This window comes from Melanerpes formicivorus, unplaced genomic scaffold (assembly GCF_026170545.1).
Source record: "Melanerpes formicivorus ecotype bairdi unplaced genomic scaffold, bMelFor1.0.p_v2 SCAF_75, whole genome shotgun sequence".
NCBI lineage: Eukaryota > Metazoa > Chordata > Aves > Piciformes > Picidae > Melanerpes > Melanerpes formicivorus.
Window position 1 is genome coordinate 520106 of NW_027142427.1, and position 20243 is coordinate 540348.

A 20243-nucleotide genomic window follows, 5' to 3' on the forward strand; every position below is an offset into this window, starting at 1 on the left:
GGATGATAGGTTGGACTTGATGATCTCTTTGGTCTTTCCCAACCTGGTTAATTCTATTCTATTAGTGTGACAACTGATGTCTTAGTTTATTTATCTTGCTCTTGTGGAAAACAACCCATACTTGTATTCTGTTGCAATCACTGTTGAAATCAGCAAGCCTGACTGTTGCACTTGCAGTTCATCCCAATTTAGCTGAATGGATTAATTAGTAAAGTCTGGGTGGAGTGGCTTATACCCATGAACTGGTGGGTGCAAGTGTGTTGGGAGAAATTGGCCATTGGAATGTGCTGCCCAGGGAGGTGGTGGAGTCACCATCACTGGAGGTGTTTAGGAAGAGACTGGACGGGGTGCTTGGTGCCATGGTTTAGTTGATTAGATGGTGTTGGGTGATAGGTTGGACTCGATGATCTCTGAGGTCTTTTCCAACCTGGTTAATTCTATTCTATTCTCTATGCTCTCCTTTTTCAATTTCAGAGGAGACCTAGCTAAAGTCTGCTCTTTCCTTCTTGATTTATCACAGGATGTCGGGGGTTGGTAGGGACCCAAAGAGGTCCAACCCCCCAATTTGATTTGATGAGCACACCTCCTGTAAATACATTATGTGCACCACTTTTGTCCTTCCTCACCATTGCTCCTGTTGCTCTCCTGAGATGATAAAACAGCCAAACCTCCCTGTAGATCTTTAGGCTTTAAAACATTTGTGGTTTTCTTTACAAGGTGGCACAAGAATGTCCTTGGAAAGCTGTCTGGCTGTAAAAAGTCAGGGTTGCTGGTACCATAAAAGAAAGATGGGGATGGACTATTTACAAAGCCATGTAGCAACAGGACAAGGGTCAATGGAGTTAAACTAGACCAGTGTAGGTTTAGAGTGGACATCATAAAGCAGTTCTTTACTGTTAAGGTGGTAGAACACTCATCTCTGGTGACATTGTTGGTCTCTTATCCCTGGCAGCCAGCACCAGAACAAGAGGACACAGTCTCAGGCTGTGCCAGGGGAGGTTTAGGCTGGATGTTAGGAAGAAGTTCTGTCCAGAGAGAGTGATTGCCCATTGGAATGGGCTGCCTGGGGAGGTGGTGGAGTCGTCGTCATTGGAGGTGTTCAGGAGGAGACTTGATGGGGTGCTTGGTGCCATGGGTTAGTTGTTTAGGTGGTGTTGGATTGGTTGATGGGTTGGACACGATGATCCTGAAAGTCTCTTCCAACCTGTTCTGGTCTATTCTATTCTATTCTGTTCTGTTCTATTCTAGGTAAGGCTTGGTGGAGCTCTGAGCAACCTGGTCTAGTTGGGGATGTTCCTACTTACTGCAGGGAGATGGGACTAGATGATCTTTAAAGGTCCTTGCAGTCTAATGCATTGCATGATTCTGTGAAATGACCTGTATCAGAGCTGGGGATGTAGGCTAAGTTTTTGAAGGTGGTGCCTTAAGAGTTCACTGACTTCCATAGAAGAAAGATTACATTCCTGAGCTGCAAACTCTTATCTGCAAGAAAACAGCAATTTGCACTGTATCCATATATTATATATATTCTGGGTTGTATTTAGCCTAAAAAACATCCCCAAACAACCCACAAATCCAACAGATGGGTCAGTGGATCATGGTGGAAGAAAAAGCATATGTGACAAAGAAATTAACTAACCTGCTTGGGAATTTACACCTTTAAAAAGGTCCTGTCCTTGCTGTCCTGTCATTTTAAGTGCCAAAGATGTAATCACTTTTTTTTTGAGGGCAAGGATTTAAACAGATGAAAAGGGGAGGGGGAAAAAAAAAGGAGAAATTTTAGGCTGAGTGTGCTGTGTGTTATTTTTTTTCCTTGGAGTAATGGCTCTTGGAAATGATTTTAATGGTTACCTTACCCTTTAAGACCAAAAGTTCTAACTGGAGTTGATGTACTTAACTAAAAATCCCTGTAGAGACTCAGGTTTCTTGCTTGAGCTGCCTGGAGTGGCGAGTTCAGGCCTTTGTAGTGATTGTCAGCTAGGAGAACATTAATGGAGTATTAGAAAAATGAAGTCCCTGACCCCTCCTCCCTTCTGGCTGGTGGTTTCTACATGGTGGGAAGGAAAACATTTTCCCCGTCAGCCATTTACTGTGCAACAGGGGGAAACTGTCAGTTTGCTATGAGCAAACCCCTGCAAGATAAGTCAAAATGATTTACCCTGTAAATAAAGTGGACTGTTTTCTTTACTTGGAAGAATTGCCCATGTGGCGAGACTTCCTATGGGAGGGAATGTGGTTGGCCCTTCACATTTATCCACTGTGTTTGTCTTTTTTGAAAAAGCAACATTGGAAAGATTAACAAGTCTGTCACTGAAGGAACTGATATATCAAAGCTGCAGAGACAAAGCAGGCCATTCATTCCTTACGTTTCTGAAAGCTCACTTCCAGTGCAAACCAGGTCTTCCCGTTTAGGTCCAGATGAAAAGAGGGATTTCCCTCTTCCTCCTTCCCCTTCAAAGCCTGGGGATTTTATACATACATATATATATATAAGAATAGAATTAACCAGGTTGGAAAGGACCTTTGAGAACATTGAGTGAAGGGCATCGAGACAATTGAACGTTTCCAGAGAAGGGCAACAAGGCTGGGGAGAGGCCTTGAGCACAGCCCTGTGAGGAGAGGCTGAGGGAGCTGGGGTTGCTTAGCCTGGAGAAGAGGAGGCTCAGGGGTGACCTCATTGCTCTCTACACTTACCTGAGAGGTGGTTGTAGGCAGGAAGGGATTGGTCTCTTCTCTCTAGCAACCAGCACCAGAACAAGAGGACACAGTCTCAAGCTGTGCCAGGGGAAGTTTAGGCTCGAGGTGAGGAGAAAGTTCTTCACTGAGCGAGTCATTCGTCATTGGAATATACTGTCCAGGGAGGTGGTGGAGTCACCGTCCCTGGGGGTGTTCAAGAGGGGATTGGATGTAGCACTTGGTGCCATGGTCTAGTCATGAGGTCTGTGGTGACAGGTTGGACTTGATGATCTTTGAGGTCTCTTCCAACCTTGTTGATACTGTGATACTATGATACTGTGATACCAACCTATCACCCAACACCATCTAATCAACTAAACCATGGCACCAAGTGCCCCATCCAGTCTCTTCCTAAACACCTCCAACAATGGTGACTCCACCACCTCCCTGGGCAGCACATTCCAATGGCCAATTACTCTTTCTGGGAAGAATTTCTTCCTCACCTCCAGCCTAAACCTCCCTTGGTGCAGCTTGAGACTGTGTCCTCTTGTTCTGGTGCTGGTTGCCTGGGAGAAGAGACCAACCCCCACCTGGCTACAACCTCCCTTCAGGTAGTTGTAGAGAGCAATAAGGTCTCCCCTGAGCCTCCTCTTCTCCAGGCTAAACAACCCCAACTCCCTCAACCTTTCCTCATAGGGCTTGTGCTCCAAACCCTCACCAGCTACGTGTGTTTATGTTTACATACATATAAAATTGTGTGAACTTGTGTGTCCACATGTCAGAAATTTAGAATAGGATAGAATTAATCATGTTGGAAGAGACCTTTGAGATCATCAAGTCCAACCTATTATCCAACACCATCTAATCAACTAAACCATGGCACCAAGCACCCCATGCAGAAAACTCTGCATGGAAATGCCCATATGCACATTATGTCTGACAGGTACTGGCTATGCAGGAGTTATGGTGCACAGAACCTGTGCACATAGATCACATTGATTAGCGCATGTGCATTGGAGAGGAAATAAAATTCACTTATCTCCTCAGCCTGAGGGATGTTCTGAAAGTTCTGGTGATGTGTTATTAGCTCCACATTACTGTTTCCAGGGAGGAGAACTGAGTGCTTAAAGGACAACCCAGAGATGTTGCAGTTGTTGCTTGGCAGGTAGAAATACTTCCTAGTCACTCTTCACTCTGGGTCTTTCACTCTGGGTCTTTCATGTGTCTATTTTAGCTGAGCAGCTAGAAGTATATGTTCTTCCTTCTAAGGCAAAGAAATACCTACTGCATTGTTGATACCAGTGCCAGAAATGTTGTTTTAAACCCTCCTGGGCAGAAATAGCTGGTGTCCAGATAAGGATCTCAGCATAACTCCCCCTGCCACCCAGTTATTCAAAACTGCTGTTTGTGAACATGCCATATGCATCCCAACACATCCAGCACAAGCAAAAAAGATGCTTTCCAGGGTGTCACATCCATAGAACTCTAACTGGCAGGAAAAGCTCTTCTGAGAGCATCTGTCTCCCCAGAGGTGCTTCATGCCATCTGTAAACCAAAACTCTGCTTTCCTGGGACTCCTGCTGGCCTGCAGAGCTTCAACCACCTGCCCCTACACCCTTGTTTATGCCTCAGGCAGGGCAATGTGTGTCCCCCAGGCTGTTGAGCTGTTTCATTGCTGGCTTTTGCTGCTGGAGGTGCACCTTACCTGAGTGGGCACTGCTGTGTATTGCACCGACTTGGGCACTGACCTCCCGCTACACTGGTGGGGCAAGAGTGTGCTGTGAAAGCTGTGCCCATGTGGATGCGATGAACATGTCTCCTTAGCTGGTGTTATGCTGGAAAAGGGCTGAAGGGCATCCCCTGGGAAGAACCAGGATTATTACAACAGTGAAACTGCTGCTCTGTCCCTGCCCGTCATGCCTGTGCCCAGTGTGTGCTGGTGATGGAGAAGGGAAGCAGCAGCAGAGAGTGGGGTCCTGCTTTGCCTTCCTTCTCCAAAACATTGATGAGGGGGAAACAGCCCTTCTCCTAGGGCTGCTACATAAAAGTTTGTAAGAATTGTGTGGGGGTGGGTTTTTTTGCCTTTCCCCTCCTTTGTTTCTCTCCCTTGTGAAGAAGTGAAAATAAGTGTATAATTCATTCAGCTGGCAAAAAATAAGCTTTGTACCTGCATTGGAGAGGCATTGTGAGGGGCAGTGAGGTGGTTAAGGACCTTTTCTTGGATAAAGAGGTCTGAAAATTTAAACCCTTTCTGTGGAAGAACCAGATTCTGGGTTGGTTGCATCCTAGGGGAATTGTGGCTTCAGGGGTCTCTGCCCCCCCCACACCCCCCAGCCTTTAAGCCTGTTTTCTTGCAAAGATTCTGGGTTCAGCCTGGTACAGAGCACAAACCCATTCAATGCTGTGGCAGAATGGACCTTTATTTATTGCACCAGTCAGTGTAAACTCCAGTGACAAGCTTGTATATGACCTTGGGCTATATTCTTACCTGGATAAATGGGAAGTGTTTCTCTTCTGAACATCTGGGTTGTATTTTGTATAAAATATGTACATGCTAGAGAAAACAGTAAATATGGCCATGAACTCCTTAGCTCAAGTTTCTACATCAGATCTCCACCACTTCCCCAAGGTAGGAAGAAGAAAAAAGAGAGAAGAGGGGGAGAACCCCAGAAAATGCTGAAGCTTCCCTGTACAAACGACAATAAAACATGATTGCCAGGCACAATTCCATCAAGTTTTACAACAATTGCCTTTGAGCTGTTAAGTATGTTGTGCTTTAGTCAAGGATCTTGTGCTTTTGTACACAAGCCTCATGTTTGGTGACATTGAACCTTTGCATGCAGATACCGATTATTCAAAAAAGGGTGGGGGGGAAAGAAAACTCTGGAAAGCTATTTTACATCAGCGCTGCAGATTGTTCCCTTTAATCTGCAATCAGAACAAAGCCTCTCACTCAGTTTTTCTTAAGGTCCTCTTAGAGGCTGTTAGCTACAGTGCGAACCCCTTTGGGGTTAAAGTGTAGAAAAATTGGGGGATGCTTGTGGTTTTGTCGGAGAAGTGGAAGATTCCAGTGAAAGAAAGGTTGGTACCTCTGTTGGAGAGTACAGGAGGCAGTGTTAAGTGAAAGATGTTAGCTCATTTACAATCACTTTAGTTCAATTTACTCGCAGAGGTCACCGTCCTTCTGTGCCAGCTTTGTGCTTTCACATATGAATAGTTTCACTGATGTCCTTAGCTTAATCAAGTCATTATCTGTCAAGAACAAGCCAGGGGCAGGATGACGGGGGTGATGCTATTGTTAGTCAGGTATATATAATACCCACCCTGCTTCCATTGTCCCAAGCTATGGCTGAATACCACTGCTTTCACTTAGAAGTGCTTCTCTTTTCTTTCTCAGCTTTTCCAACACACCTCTTGTGTTTCCCTCCAAATCCAGCGTTTTGGCATCTGCCTGTGGTATCAGGCTCCTGGGACAGGTGACACGTTCACTTGGTCAAGACAGCTGTAGTTTTGGCCAAAACACCTGCTGATGAGTGAGGGGGGGAAAAGGACAGATAGCTGATTTTTAATTGTTGGGTTTGCTTCAAATTTTCTGTCTCTGAGAAGCTGTGTTTTCTCAAGCAAGAAGAAAGCAAGAGGTCATCACTGGATGCTATTCTTACCTGGAGGGGCAGCTGAGATCCTTGTTACTCAGCAGAGCAAGTGGTTGAGACATGTTGTTGCACCTTCTTATGCAGCTTAGCTGCGAGGTGGGGAGAGGGCAACAGTCATCTCCCAGGCAGTGCTGCTTCTGCTGGGATGGGCTGGAGGAAGGACATTGCCAGTGCCTGCACCTCACTTCTCAAAGTGGCTCTCAGGGAGGGCATAGTCATGGAACGAATACCATGAGAAACTAGGTGTCTGAGAGCTTTCAGAGATGGGCTGGTGTTGTCTCAGGAGCAACTGAAATTATTATGGTCCTGTATAAATCTACACTGCACCTAAGAGGAGTGTCTGTCCATGATAAATGGGATCTTCCAGACCAGGCTGACAGATGAGGAGGTAGGAACCAGGAAAGCTTCTCTGTAGTGGCACTTGCATGACTTAAAGAAGAGTTTCAGTGTCAGGGTTACTTGAATGACAAGGCCAAGACACCTCTTCCAATCCCTTTCCTACCGGCTGCCCAAGCACTAATGAACCAGCCCCATTTGCCTTCTATCAGGCATTTCAGTCAGGGTGGCTGTAAACATAGTTAAAAGAGTGGTGCTTTCAAATTCTTCCCTACTAAGTTGCCATAATGGGACCACTGCTGAATGCCTCTTCTTACCTTTGCCAGTCATTAGGGAACAGAGGGAAAGCCATTGCTTTTCTTGCCGTGCCTTAGTTTCCCCTGATAATGTTTGATGTGCAGATACTTTCTCCATCTGATGCTCAGGGTGTGACATTGTTAATGAGTATCACATTTTATGGTGCTGTCCCATGTACTACGTTTCAGAAGAGGGTTGCTAGCAACTGGCAGTGAACCTTCGTTAATTAGCTGCAGTATGTTGCACGAAGAGGTTAAAACAATCCGGGGCTCGGGTGGGGAGGGAGGAATAAAATCACCTCCTCTGTAACCTTTGTTTCAAACTCTTGACAACCCAAGGATGTTTGCTTTTCTTCCTGAAGGTTAAGTTGTCCTAACAGGTGCTAATTTTGTGTTTTCTTATGGAGATCTGTCCATATTGGAAGCAACTGTGAGCAAACAAAAAAGCCAATTAGAGTGCAAGGGTATTCTTCCTCCTTGTTTCCACGTAGTCCCCAGCTATCTCCATCAGTCACCTTAAGCCATAGACTTATCCTTTCAAACCTGCTTGAGAATCCCTAGACTTGTGCCCTCTTTGGGGAAGAAAAAAAACCCACCATCCTTTTAGTGTCATGGGAAAAATATTGTCATGGGCAAGTAGATGATCTACGCTAACTGGGGTTTGTCATCAGCTTTGGCAATCCGTGTAGCAGCGTTTGAGATTAATGGAGCCAAAGACTTTAAGCAGATATTGTTGGCGTGCAGTTAAGCTGTCAAGAGAGCAAGAAAAAGACTTGCTCTGCAGCCACTAAATAAAGATTTGTATTCAGCAAACACAGTGAACCTTTTATTAGCAATTATTTGCAGCTCACTACCTTCCAAAAAGGAAACAACTTGGTGTAACTTTATTGTCAAGGGTTTATTTGCAGTGTGGGTTTTTGTTTCTTTCTGGGTTGGGTTTTTTTTTTCTCTTCCTTTCCCTCTCTCTATTTTGAGGGTTTCATTTGAGCAGGAATGAAGATCTGCCATCTTCCCTTCATTCAAAACCCTACGGGGCAAATCTTTGTGTCATAAATAGTTTCATTTGATTTCAGAGAGATTTGAGGTCTTTAGCCATATTTGTGCAGGCTGTTCAAATAACGAGATCCTCCCAGAATAAACCAAACCACCAAAAAAACAAACCCCAAAACCCCAACCAACCCCACCCCTCAGCAAACAAAACCCCTCACTGAGATTTCCCCAAATCCAAATAATGGCTATTAATTATTGCAACATGCTAACACAAGCTGCAAAATGTTTTCTCCCCTGCACTCAACTACCCAGTTTGTGAGATGCAATAAACTGGAACAGCACATCAATTATAATATTTTATGATTATTTTATCCTCTTGGCAAAATGCATGTGCTGTTATCTCGAGCCTTATTAAATCTCAGCTGATTAGAGGTTGAAGTTTTTACATAAGTTATTGATGTTGCTTCTCTTATTCAAACATTTTCCTAACAAACTAGCTGGGAAAATATTTTTCTTGGCCAGAGCCTTAAGATGAGAGACTTCTGTTGTAGGTAAGAGTATGCAACTGTTTGTTTGGATTCAGGACACTGAACAAACAGCCCTCTGCCTCTGTCTTGGAGATGGTTCTGTAGCACAACGCATTTACTGCTACAATGAGAGCAGAATCTTTTGGTTAGAAAACTGGCCATTTAAAAATGTCCTCTATGGATTGCTTGTGACTATTAGACCCCCTGGTTATTTGGTGTCTGCCCAGCTCTCTAGCACCCCTTCCATAGAAGCTGCTGTTGCGCCTACTGCCTTAATCCAGTGATGCTGGTCTTTCCCTGAAGAATAAGATGAAGCTCTCTGATTTAAAAGGAAGAGTTTTCCTTGCTTTTGTTGTGGTGCAGAAAAGAGATGTGTGCTTCTGTATCGGTGCAGCAATGCAAGCCAATGAGTTCCAGAGCAGTACGACGACGAAACAAAGGTTGTGGTTTTACTCCACCTCCAGGCATCTTTTCTGTTCCTCTCCTCTGGCTCCCTCAGCAGCCTGGTGAGGCATCTGCAGCTCAAGCAGCTGAGACACTTCATGCTGTGGTTTGGAAGACCAGATTAGTCCAGGGTACACTTGTAGAGCTTCTGGTGTGTGTGAGTGAGATGATTCCCATCTCCACTTGTGCTGCTTGCACCACTACAGGGGGGTTTATCTGCCTTTCTGCATTTCTCTGCAGCTTGCACTGTTGCCTCTTTGCTCCTTCATACCTAGCTGGAATAAGAAAGTGCTTTGCCTGCTTTATAGGTGACAGGAACATGAGTGTTTAGAGATGCCACACCGCCTTACAAGCAGCTTGTGACAGAAGGGAACTGGATACTGTCAGGTTTCCTGAACTTCTAGGCCATCCTTTCAGGGTTGCTTGGGCACTTGATGATTGGAGAGGTATAAAAGTTGTCACCAAGGCTGTGAAAAGAAGAGGGGTTTGTACATGGCACTTGGTGCCATGGTTTAGTAGTCACGAGGTGTTGGGTGACAGGTTGGTCTTGATGATTTTTGAGGTCTTTTCCAACCTTATTGATTCTGTGATTCTATGATTCCTCCATGTGAACTGAATGTAGAAAGCTGTGAGCCCAAAGCTTGTTTTCTTCAGCTGTATCAGCTGGTCCAGGAAAAGATTATTGTCTAGAAACCTCATCCCTCTATTTTCAGACCATCATCGTTACAACAGCACTGCTCACTGGGAGAAAGCAACCCCCTGGAGAATTGGTTTTGGGTCAGAATGTACCTTTCTGGTTCTAGCTTTTGAATGTTCCTCCAGATTCTGGGAAGTCTAGGGGCAGTTTATTACCGAAATGCCACTTATTTTTCCTTCGCCCTTTTGACACAGAAAATGCACGTCTGATGGAGGTTATTTGTTTTCACTTGCCATGGGCTAAGAAAGTTTAGACATTGTGAGTATTACCAATCTAAACAACACAGGCTAATTGGTGTCCTTGTGAAAATAAAACAATATGGTTGTTTGAAGGATTGTCATGTGTTCTGGGGTAGAAATGTTTAAATGTCAAAAAGATTTAGTGCCTGTGATTGAACTTTCATCTATCTTCTGAGTTTATAGCTGAAGGAAGCCCTTCATCTCTGTGTCATCTTCAAGCCTGGCTTTAATGCAAAGAGTTGGATTCTGCATATTTAAAGGATTGATTTATTTTTCTAATAGACAAAAGGCCTTTGTGTAGAGGCACTAATGATCCTGGTCACACATGTAGTGATCTGTCCTTAACAAAGTGATGGAGGATAACTGAAAAGTGTTTCTTAACACTTCAAAGGGAAGTCACAACAGCAGAAGTGAAGAAAGATGAATGGCTGTTGGGGGCAGTCTCCTGCAACATGGGATATGCTGTGTGTTAAGTATGTCCTTGTCAGGAGTTTAGTGTTGTGGAAGTTACCACGTGTCAGATCCTCCACAGAAACATGCTTAACAACTAATAGATCTGCTTGTCAGTGCTTTGATAGTGCACAGATTAACTTTGTAGTAGCCTATGAGCCTTACTGTGCCAAGACTGTCTTTGTAGCCATACTGGGTCCTTATGTTGGTGGTATAACACTTTGCTTATGGCTGTACTTATCCTGGGACAAAACTGTTTGTTCACGTGGGCTGGGGTCAGGCAGGAGCAGAGGTAGCTGCACTGCAGTAAGGTAGCACTGTGGTGAGCAGTGACCCAGACACACTCTTGATTGAGATGTGCTTTAGACTTGTGTTATATGCTGCTGGACATGAAAAAGTGGTTTCTCTTCCCTCTGTGCTTCTGGCCACAGCAACCAGTATGCACAAATCCCATTAGCCAAACAGGCTGAATGCTAAACATAGGGAAAAAAAGAATGAATATATACATATATTTTTCCTTAGGATGCTTCACTTGTTATATCTTGGAAACCCTTGGCAGTTAAGATCCAATGCTGCAAGGAAACATAAACCTGTTGTGTGGATATTTTGGTGTAATAGGCAACACTGATGGAATAGGCCTTCCTGAATGGCATCCCAACTAGAAACTTCCAAAACCTGTAGAAACCCCCAAGCAACCACACAAAGGCTTGGGAAACAGTGATTGTAGTCTCTGCAGATTGCTCTCTGTGGTATCCTTTTACTTTATCAAGAAGGCTATAGTAGAAAATAATGGTTCCTATTGGTGTCTTCCTGCCATTCTCCCTTAGCTCCCTCTTAAAGAAGGAGGAAGAACAAAAGCACAGAACAGAAATGTTCTGGAAATATGCAAAGGTGCAGTTGGATGGTTGGACCATGTCAAAGGCTGACTTGAGTTGGAATTAACCTTACATAAACCATTTTTCCAGGAAAAGATGTTTCTGAGGGACTTGAGTCCTGACTGATGCAATTCAGGCAATGAAATGAAGGTTTATGTTCTTAAGCACTGGCCACGGCTTCTGAAGGACTCAAGCTCAGGTGCTGGACTCAGCTTTAGGAGCCCTAGAGACCTGTGACTGTGCTTATCAGCTGTTTCTGAAGCTCATTTTTATACTTCAAGAGAGTGCAAAGCTACCTGTGAGGATGTCATGTATGTTATATCTTGAAGAGCTGTGATGCAGTTCACACGGAGCTAGGTGCTGTTGGGTAGCAGCCATCTCTGTGAACAGCTGTAAACTTACACCTACCAGCAGTGATGCTGGGTGGAAGTCGAGGTTTGGCTGGGTTTAGGGAACCCCTCTGTCAGTGCTCTGGTCATCAGCATCTGCAGAAAGGAGTGACTTGGGGAGGGGAGATAGTGAAGTGACAAAACTGTGGTGGTTCTCAGCAAAAGCTTACTTCAGATAAACTGTTTCCTCTCTAGCCCATCTCGGGACACTCCTTGTTGACATATGTGTTTCCATTTACACTGCAGTATGTTTGCCAGAGGGCAATTGCTCCTTTAACCCCAACCCTTCTCTTTGTGGCTTCTCTGTTTGCTCATTTTAACCCTGTTCCCTTTATCTCTGCCCATCCCTCCTCCTCTTTCTCCTCCACCTCTGATTCTTATTTCTTCATCTGCCTTGGGTTTTATTATCCTTTATTTCTTTTCCATCTCCTCTCTCCTTCTGAACTTGTCCCCTCCATCTTGACTGTTTACTTCCATCTTTCCCCTTCATTGTTTCCATTGTTCTTTTCCTCTTTTAGCTCATACTGAGCTAAAGCTCCTCCTCACATGGAAAGAGATGCCCTCTTTGGTGTCATGGCTCTGTGCTTGATTTCATTTCATCATCCCTGGAGGTGTTCAGTAGGGGATTGGGCACGGCACTAGGTGCCATGGTTTAGCAGTCATGAGGCCCTGGATGATAGGTTGGACTTGATGATCTTTGAGGTCTTTTCCACCCTTATGGATTCTGTGACATTTGAAGTCACAAGAGCCCTGAATCTCCTTTTTTTGTTGGTGGTTTTGGTTGTTTTTTTTTTGTTGGTAGGAGTTGAACATCCTGCAGGAGTGGCCTGAGACAGCAGGCAGCCTCCATCCCAACTTTGCAACAGACTCCCAAAGCAGGGAAATTTTCAATGCTGTATTCACACCAATATACTGTGGTGGAATTTGATGGAGCTGTGCCATTCACACCAGCTGAGAACCTAGTTCAGGGCTGAGGTACTTCCATTGCTCCAACAAGTGGTTTGCAATATTTGCAACACTTTCTGGAGTTGTGTACATGGTTTGATTTTTGTTGTTGTTGTTGTTTTTCAACATTTCCTATTTCTAATTACTTCTGAAGAGCTTGGAGCCAGTCCCTGGCTTGTTTAATAAAGCCTTTTGTATCTCTGCTCCATGCTCCAAGCCAAATCCATGCAAAGAATCATTGTCAGTGGAGCAGCATTGCAATGTTTAAAATTTGAGCTAGAGCATCTGTGTAACTTTACACAAGAATTTTTTTTTCCAGCAATGTGTTCTTGTGGCCAAGAAGACCGACAGTATTCTGGGGTGTATTAGAAAGGGAGTGGCTAGTAGGTTGAGAGAGGTTCTTCTTCCCCTCTACTCTGCCTTGGTGAGGCCACATCTGGAACATCCCTATTATAGGAAGGATCTGGAGGTGTTGGAATGTGTCTAGAGAATGGCCACCAGGATGATCAGAGGGCTGGAGGACCTCTCTTACGAGGACAGACTGAGGGAGCTGGGGCAATTCAGTCTGGAGAAGAGAAGGCTCTGAGGAGACCTAATTGTGGCCTTCCAGTATCTTAAGGGGGCTACAAGAAAGCTGGGGAGGGACTTTTTAGGGTATCAGGCAATGATAGGACTAGGGGGAATGAAACAAAACTAGAAAAGGGTAGATTCAGATTGGATGTTAGGAAGAAGTTCTTCCCCATGACGGTGGTGAGACACTGGCACAGGTTGCCCAGGGAGGTGGTAGAAGCCTCATCTCTGGAGGTTTTTGCAGACAGGCTGGATGTGGCTCTGGGCAACCTGATGTAGTGTGAGGTGTCCCTGCCCATGGCAGGGGGTTAGAACTAGGTTATCCTTGAGGTCCCTTCCAACCCTAACAATTCTCTGATTCTATGATTGTGTCTAGTTCTGGGCTCCTCAGTTCAAGAGGACCTCAGGGAACTGCTTGAAAGATTCCAGCACAAAGCCACAAAGATGATTAAGGGAGTAGAACATCTCCCTTCTGAGGAAATGCTGAGGGCTCTTCACCTTGGAGAGCAGAGCCTGAGGGGTGACCTCATTCATGTGTGAACTCATTCAGGTGTGAGGGGTGAGTGTGAGAAGGATGGAGCCAGGCTCTTCTCAGTGATGTCCAATGATAGGACAAGGGTCAATGGGCGCAAGCTGGAGCGTAGGAGGCTCCATAGGAACAGGAGGAAAAACTTTTTCACTGAGAGTGACAAAACACTGAAACAGGCTGCCCAGAGAGGTTGTGGAGTCTCTTCCTCTGGAGACAATCAAAACTCACCTGACTGCATTCTAATGTGACCTACTCCAGGTGATCCTACCTTGGCAGAGGGGTTGGACTAGATGATCTTTTGACATCCCTTCCAGCACCTAATGTTCTGTGATTCTGTGGATCCTAGTCTCTCTCTTCCAGCCCCCACCTTAGCATCTTTTTCAGGGGGAAAAAATAAACCGCCCCTATGAGTTAAAATCCAAAGGAGCCCAAACTGCATTTAAGAGAACTCTGAGCTCCACTTCCCTCTTCCCTGTTGACTGAGAACTTAGGGATCAGTATCACCACTTTGTCCCAAAAGACACATCATATCCATGAATTCTAGGAAACTGTGTTTTAAGAGGTGAAAGGGGAAGCCATTGTGCCCCTGTACTCAGCACTGGTTAGGCCACACCTTGAGTACTGTGTCCAGTTCTGGGCTCCTCAGTTTAGGAAAGGAGTTGCTGGAACGTGTCCAGAGAAGGGCAACAAAAGCTGGGGAGGGGTTTGGAGCACAAGCATCAGATTCATAGACTTTCTGATGGTCCAATTATCTCCTTGAATTTTCCACACCACTCTTTCCCACCTGCATCCCTTCGGACAATCCTTCTCTGTTGCTTTCCAAACCTGCAGCCTCAGACATCAGTTGTTGTTACTTGAATGTGTCCAAAGAAGGGCAAAAAAGCTGGTTGTGAGATCTTGAGTACAAGTTCTGTGAGGAGAGGCTGAACAAGCTGGGGTTGCTTAGCCTGGAGAAGAGGAGTCTCAGAGGAGACCTTATTGCTGTCTACAGCTACCTGAAGGGAAGTTGTAGCCTGGTGGAGGTTGGCCTCTTCTGCCAGGCAGCCAGCCGCAGAACAAGAGGACACAGTCTCAAGCTACACCAGGGGAGGTTTAGGCTGGATGTTAAGAAGAAATTCTTCCCAGAAAGAGAGATTTGCCCTTGGAATGTGCTGCCCAGGGAGGTGGTGGAGTCACCATCACTGGACGTGTTTAGGAAGACACTGCATGAGGCACTTAGTGCCATGGTTTGGTTGATCAGATGGTGTTGGGTGGTAGGTTGGACTTGATCTCAAAGGTGTTTTCCAGCCTGGTTAATTCTGTATTCTGTGATGTCTGCATTCCCTGGGATCTGAAGACTGGTGGAAAAGTTCCTAGCGCCTCCGAGAGGGTCGTTCGGCTGCGTGGAGAAGTCATCAGGGCATAAGAATCGCTCCCTGTGGGTTATGGCTGCAGAGGTCAAAGTCATCATCCATTTTGGAAGGTGGGGTTTTAGATTGCGTGTGCCCTGGGTTTGCACTTTGGACCCCAATCTGCTTGTTGTCCTATCAGGGTTATGTAAACCCCGAGTGAAAACAATTTGAGCCGCGGCGTGCAAGCTCGCCGTGCCTTAATACAGGGAACACCACCACGTTCACTCATCACACTTTGAAATTGAAGCTGCAATGTCATAAAAGGGAATTATTTTTTCTTTATTGTTTTCAGAGAACATAAAAGCCCTCGAAGCAAAGTCAGGAGGCTATTTTCATGAGTAAGGTCAAAGTCTGGCGCACATAAAGTGAGCATTGTACAGCCTTACAGGTTGCACCGAGTGTCAGCGAGTTACCAGAAGCCCTGATCCTGTCAACGCGACTACGTGTGTATGAGTCTACCCTTGTAAATTCTCTCAATCAAACACAACTGTAGTGAAGTTATGCTCCAAACTGAAGTGGTGCTAGGATCAACATTTTTGCTAATAACATGGGAAGGGGTCAACATTTTGGAATCACAAACCGAGCCCCAGTGTGGCTTTCCCCAACCAAACAGAATTCTTCATAGCTGGGAAAGCTTTTGTTTAGACAATCTGAAGCACTTCATCTTGATCTTCAGGGTCCATTTGGTCTTTAGTTGTGGGTTTGGTTTTCTCATGACATCTATTATTTATTTATTTATTTTTTTTTTAATAAGACATTATTTTATCTATAAAACAAAGAAAAAAAAGGTGAAGACAATATGGAGATGCTTCCTTTGGATTCTTGCACCCCCCCACGCCCCACTGCCTTTTGGTTAACTTTTCACTAAGGTTGCAGAGAAGTACCTGACTTCGATACAAGGGCAACCAAGTTGGTGAGGGGTTTGAAGCACAAGCCCTATGAGGAGAGACTGAATCATAGAATCAATAAGGTTGGAAAAGACCTCAAAGATCATCAAGTCCAACCTGTCACCCAAGACCTCATGACTACTAGACCATGGCACCAGGTGTCACGTCCAATCCCCGCTTGAGCACCTCCAGGGATGGGGACTCCACCACCTCCCTGGGCAGCTCATTCCAATGGCTGAGGGAGCTGGGGTTGCTTAGCCTGGAGAAGAGGTGGCTCAGGGGAGACCTTATGGCTGTCTACAACTACTTGAAGGGAGATTGTAGCCAGGCGGGGGTTGGTCTCTTCTCCCAGGCAACCATCACCAGAACAAGAGGACACAGTCTCAAGCTGTGCCAGGGGAGATTTAGGCTGGATGTTAGGAAGAAATTCTTCATAGAGAGAGTGAATGGCCATTGGAATGTGCTGCCCAGGGAGGTGGTGGAGTCACCATCACTGGAGGTGTTTAGGAGGAGATTTGATATGGCACCAAGCGCCCTGGTTTAGTTGATTAGATGGTGTTGGGTGGTAGGTTGGACACGATGATCTCAAAGATCTTTTCCGGTCTGGTCTGGTCTGGTCTGGTCTGGTCTATTCTATTCTATTCTATTCTATTCTATTCTATTCTATTCTATTCTATTCTATTCTATTCTATTCTATTCTATTCTATTCTATTCTATTCTGCTCTGCTCTGCTCTGCTCTGCTCTGCTCTGCTCTGCTCTGCTCTGCTCTGCTCTATTCTGGTGTCCTTCTTTAATACTTTTATGATGAACTCTGCTCTTCAAGTTAGACAGAAATCTGTTTTCCTGGCAAAATCATTTGCAAACACTTTCTGGAGGGGCTAAAATGACTTCCTTCAAATACTTTTTAAACTACTTTTTGTATTTTGCTAAAAGAAGAGAAATGCAAACCTCTCTTCCAGTTGATCTTAAAAACTTGGAGGTTTGAACTGTACAAAATCTTTTTGCAGCTATTTTGGTACCTGAAAGGTAGTCTGAAAGGACAAAAAAAAAAAAAAAAAATGCTTTTAATCACCCAAATTTCATCAAGGACCTATATTCAGACCCAAAATATGGAAGTCCCCTCTGCTTTGGTCTAGCTGGTGGAGGGTGCCATGTGATCTCTGTACCTGTGCTTAGTGACTTCCCATTATGGTGCTGGCTGCTGCACAGCTTTTTTTCTCCCCAGCAGTTAAAATTATTCCTGTCCTCTAAATATGTAGCCATATTTCAATTACAGTACACAACCATGGCCCACATCTCCAACCAAAGAAAGGATGACTCTGGGCAGAGATGCTCTCTGTCCTGGGGACCCAAGATGTGTGGAAGAGGGAGTAGGACAAGAAAAACAGGAGAAGCAGAGGCTGGTAAATCCCTGCTCTTTGCCAGCTCCATCTCAGCTCATTTGAAGCTTAAAAAAATAAAAGGAATAATGGCTCTGAAGAGTAGAACAAAAGGTGGCAAGGAAAGCTCCTTGAAACAAATAAGATTTTTCTTCCTTTTTCTATCCTCCACTGCGATGTGCAGTGAGTGGTGTGACTCATTATGACTGAAAAAAAGCCCAACCCCAGCAAGCCACAGTGTGTTTGCTCGTGCAGTGGCTGCGCTGCTGCCCTCCCATCCCTTCCCTGTTTTCCCTCCAAACCCACGCAGCAGACACGCTGATCTATTCTTAAGTTGTTTCTGGTTTCTTTTGATACCAGCCACAGGGCAGTGGTGTCCCATCAGCTGAGGAGGTACATCTCGTGGTTCTGTCAGCCATGCTCAGCCTGGTCGCCCCAAAGTCTGAGCAAACCCACGTGCAAAACGTGGGAGCAGCCTCACCCGTGAGGTTGCTCAGCTCCTCCCACAGTGGGTCACTGTGTTTGTCCCTAGGTGGAGGAGGGAAAAAAACCATAAAGGATGAAGGAAAGGGCAAGAAAGGATCAAAGTGTTAATTGTAAACCATCTTGCACTGCCAGGTGGAAATGAAAGCAGAGTGATCAGTGAAATAACTGATGGGGATGTAACTGAAGTGCATTTCCAGCAGCTCATTAGAATAATGAGGAACCCACAAAGGACATGGGAGACACAAACAAGCTTTGTTGCTCTGTCATTATTTTTAGGAGCAATGTGATACTGCTGAGGACCAGGTTAATAACAGATAATTACCTGGCTTTACTCTTGCTTTTCTCTCTTCATTTCCCCCCCCCTCCCCTACTCTTCCCTGAGTGGTTTTATGAGATGTGGACTTAGTAATGTTGTGGCAATGTGTCATTTCCTCTTTTATTGGAATGACTCAAGTCTGCACGTTGTGGTGGAGGTCAGGAGCACGTTTATGAAGTTTGCACTGTGGTTAATCAGTAGGAACATGAAGTTTACTTCTCTCTCTTTTCACTTCTGTGGGGGGGATGGAAGAAACTCTCCATAAATTTGCCTGGACCACGTTGTTCTGTCACAAGCTAAATCCTGAAATGATGTCTGGCAAATCCTCCCAAGACTTCCTACCCTTACTTGCTACTGTGCTTGGTCTCTGCAAGAATTGCAACTCTGTGAGTGTGAAGCTTATTGAAGCCTTGAGATTTTGGATTGCAGCAGAGTTGCTTTTCCTTCTTTGCCCTGGCCCATCGAGTGACCTTTGTTAGCTGCTTTTCTGCCCGTGGGCAATTTCCTCTTGTGCTCTGGTTTTGCCTTTGTCAGGCTGCACTGAGAGCTGCGGGTCCCATGTCCCTGAAAAGTCTGAGTGGTAGAGACCTTCCTCCTGTTGAGTCCTGACTGTTCAGGCCCAATGCAGAGGTAGCAGTTGGGCAAATACCTCCAAGAGAGGGCAAGAGGAAAGCAGAAGTGCTTTTATAACTGATGCTAATGCAATTCAACATATAAGATAGCTGCTTCTATTTTAGCACACTGTTTCAATAAAGCCTCCATGTTATTATATTAATTTATATATATATATATATATATATAATTATGTCCAGCTTTTGACTTTATTTGATGGCTTTTAACTATATGACTTCCTGGGTCTGCAGAGACTCTTGTTATCAATTACATATGAGTTTGCATTTGCTGACCCAGTATGAGGCTAAGAGATTGTATATTCAAGGATCTATAGTCATGGTCAGGTGGCCAGCTCATCCCAAAGTCCATCATGCCCTTTCATAATGCAACAGCAGTGGTTAAGGATTCCACGAGAACAGATACAGCTATGCATGGCCATAGTTTAGGAAGGAGGTTGACTTGCTGGAACGAGTCCAGAGATGGGCAATGAAGTTGGTAAGGGATTTGGAACACAAGCCCTATGAGGAGAGACTGAGGGAGCTGGGGCTGCTTAGCCTGGAGAGGAGGAGACTCAGGGGTGACCTTATTGCTCTCTACAACTCCCTGAAGGGAAGCTGTAGACAGGTGGATGTTGGTTTCTCCTCCCAGGCAGCCAGCACCAGAACAAGAAGACACATTCTCAGGTTGCGCCAGGGGAGGTTTAGGTTGGAGGTTAGGAGGAAGTTCTATACAGAGAGAGTGATTGCCCATTAGAATGGGCTGCCTGGGGAGGTGGTGGAGTCACCATCATTGGAGGTGTTCAGGAGGAGACTTGATGGGGTGCTTGGTGCCAGGGTTTAGTTGTTTAGGTGGGTTGGATTGGTTGATGGGTTGGACACGATGATCTTGAAGGTCTCTTCCAACCTGGTTTATTATTATTATTATCTGCTAACCAGGATGCCAAAAAGGTCAGTTGGAGTGTGAAGCTGCTTGGAAAAGAGCTGAAAATGCTTAAATTTGTAGAAGATGAACAAGAGAAAATACCAGCAGAATGACCAATGAGAAACAGAGCTGTTACACAAAATGAAAACAAAGAAGGGTCATTAGATTAGAAAGACTTTTGCTTTTGGCTCAGTGATTTTTCAAGAAACTTATGTGTAGGAAAGCTGAGCCAGAGACTTCTGTGCTCTGACTTGTCTTGGACTCATTAGTTAAAGCAGAAAAAAAACCCAAACAATTTTGGTTGTACTTCAGTGTCCCGCCTCTTAAACAAAAATTCAAAGTTCAGATAGGCTAAAAGCTTCTGGAAATATGGTGGTTCAGATCTGGTGTGGGTTCTGCTAGTGAAGAATCTAGAATACACTTATTAAAGGTGTTTAGTGCCCATCAGAAGGAGTATTAGTGAAGAGATTTGCTTTTTCTGACAAAATGCATCAAGCAGGAAGTTTTATAGTGAAGGGGAAGTAAGCACCTGGTTTAACCTGACAGCTGTCTGTCTACGTGGGTAAAGAATTTAGAGCTGTAACATGGGATAGCAAAATGTGTAACTGAAGGCCAGGAGTTAATCCTTTATTTC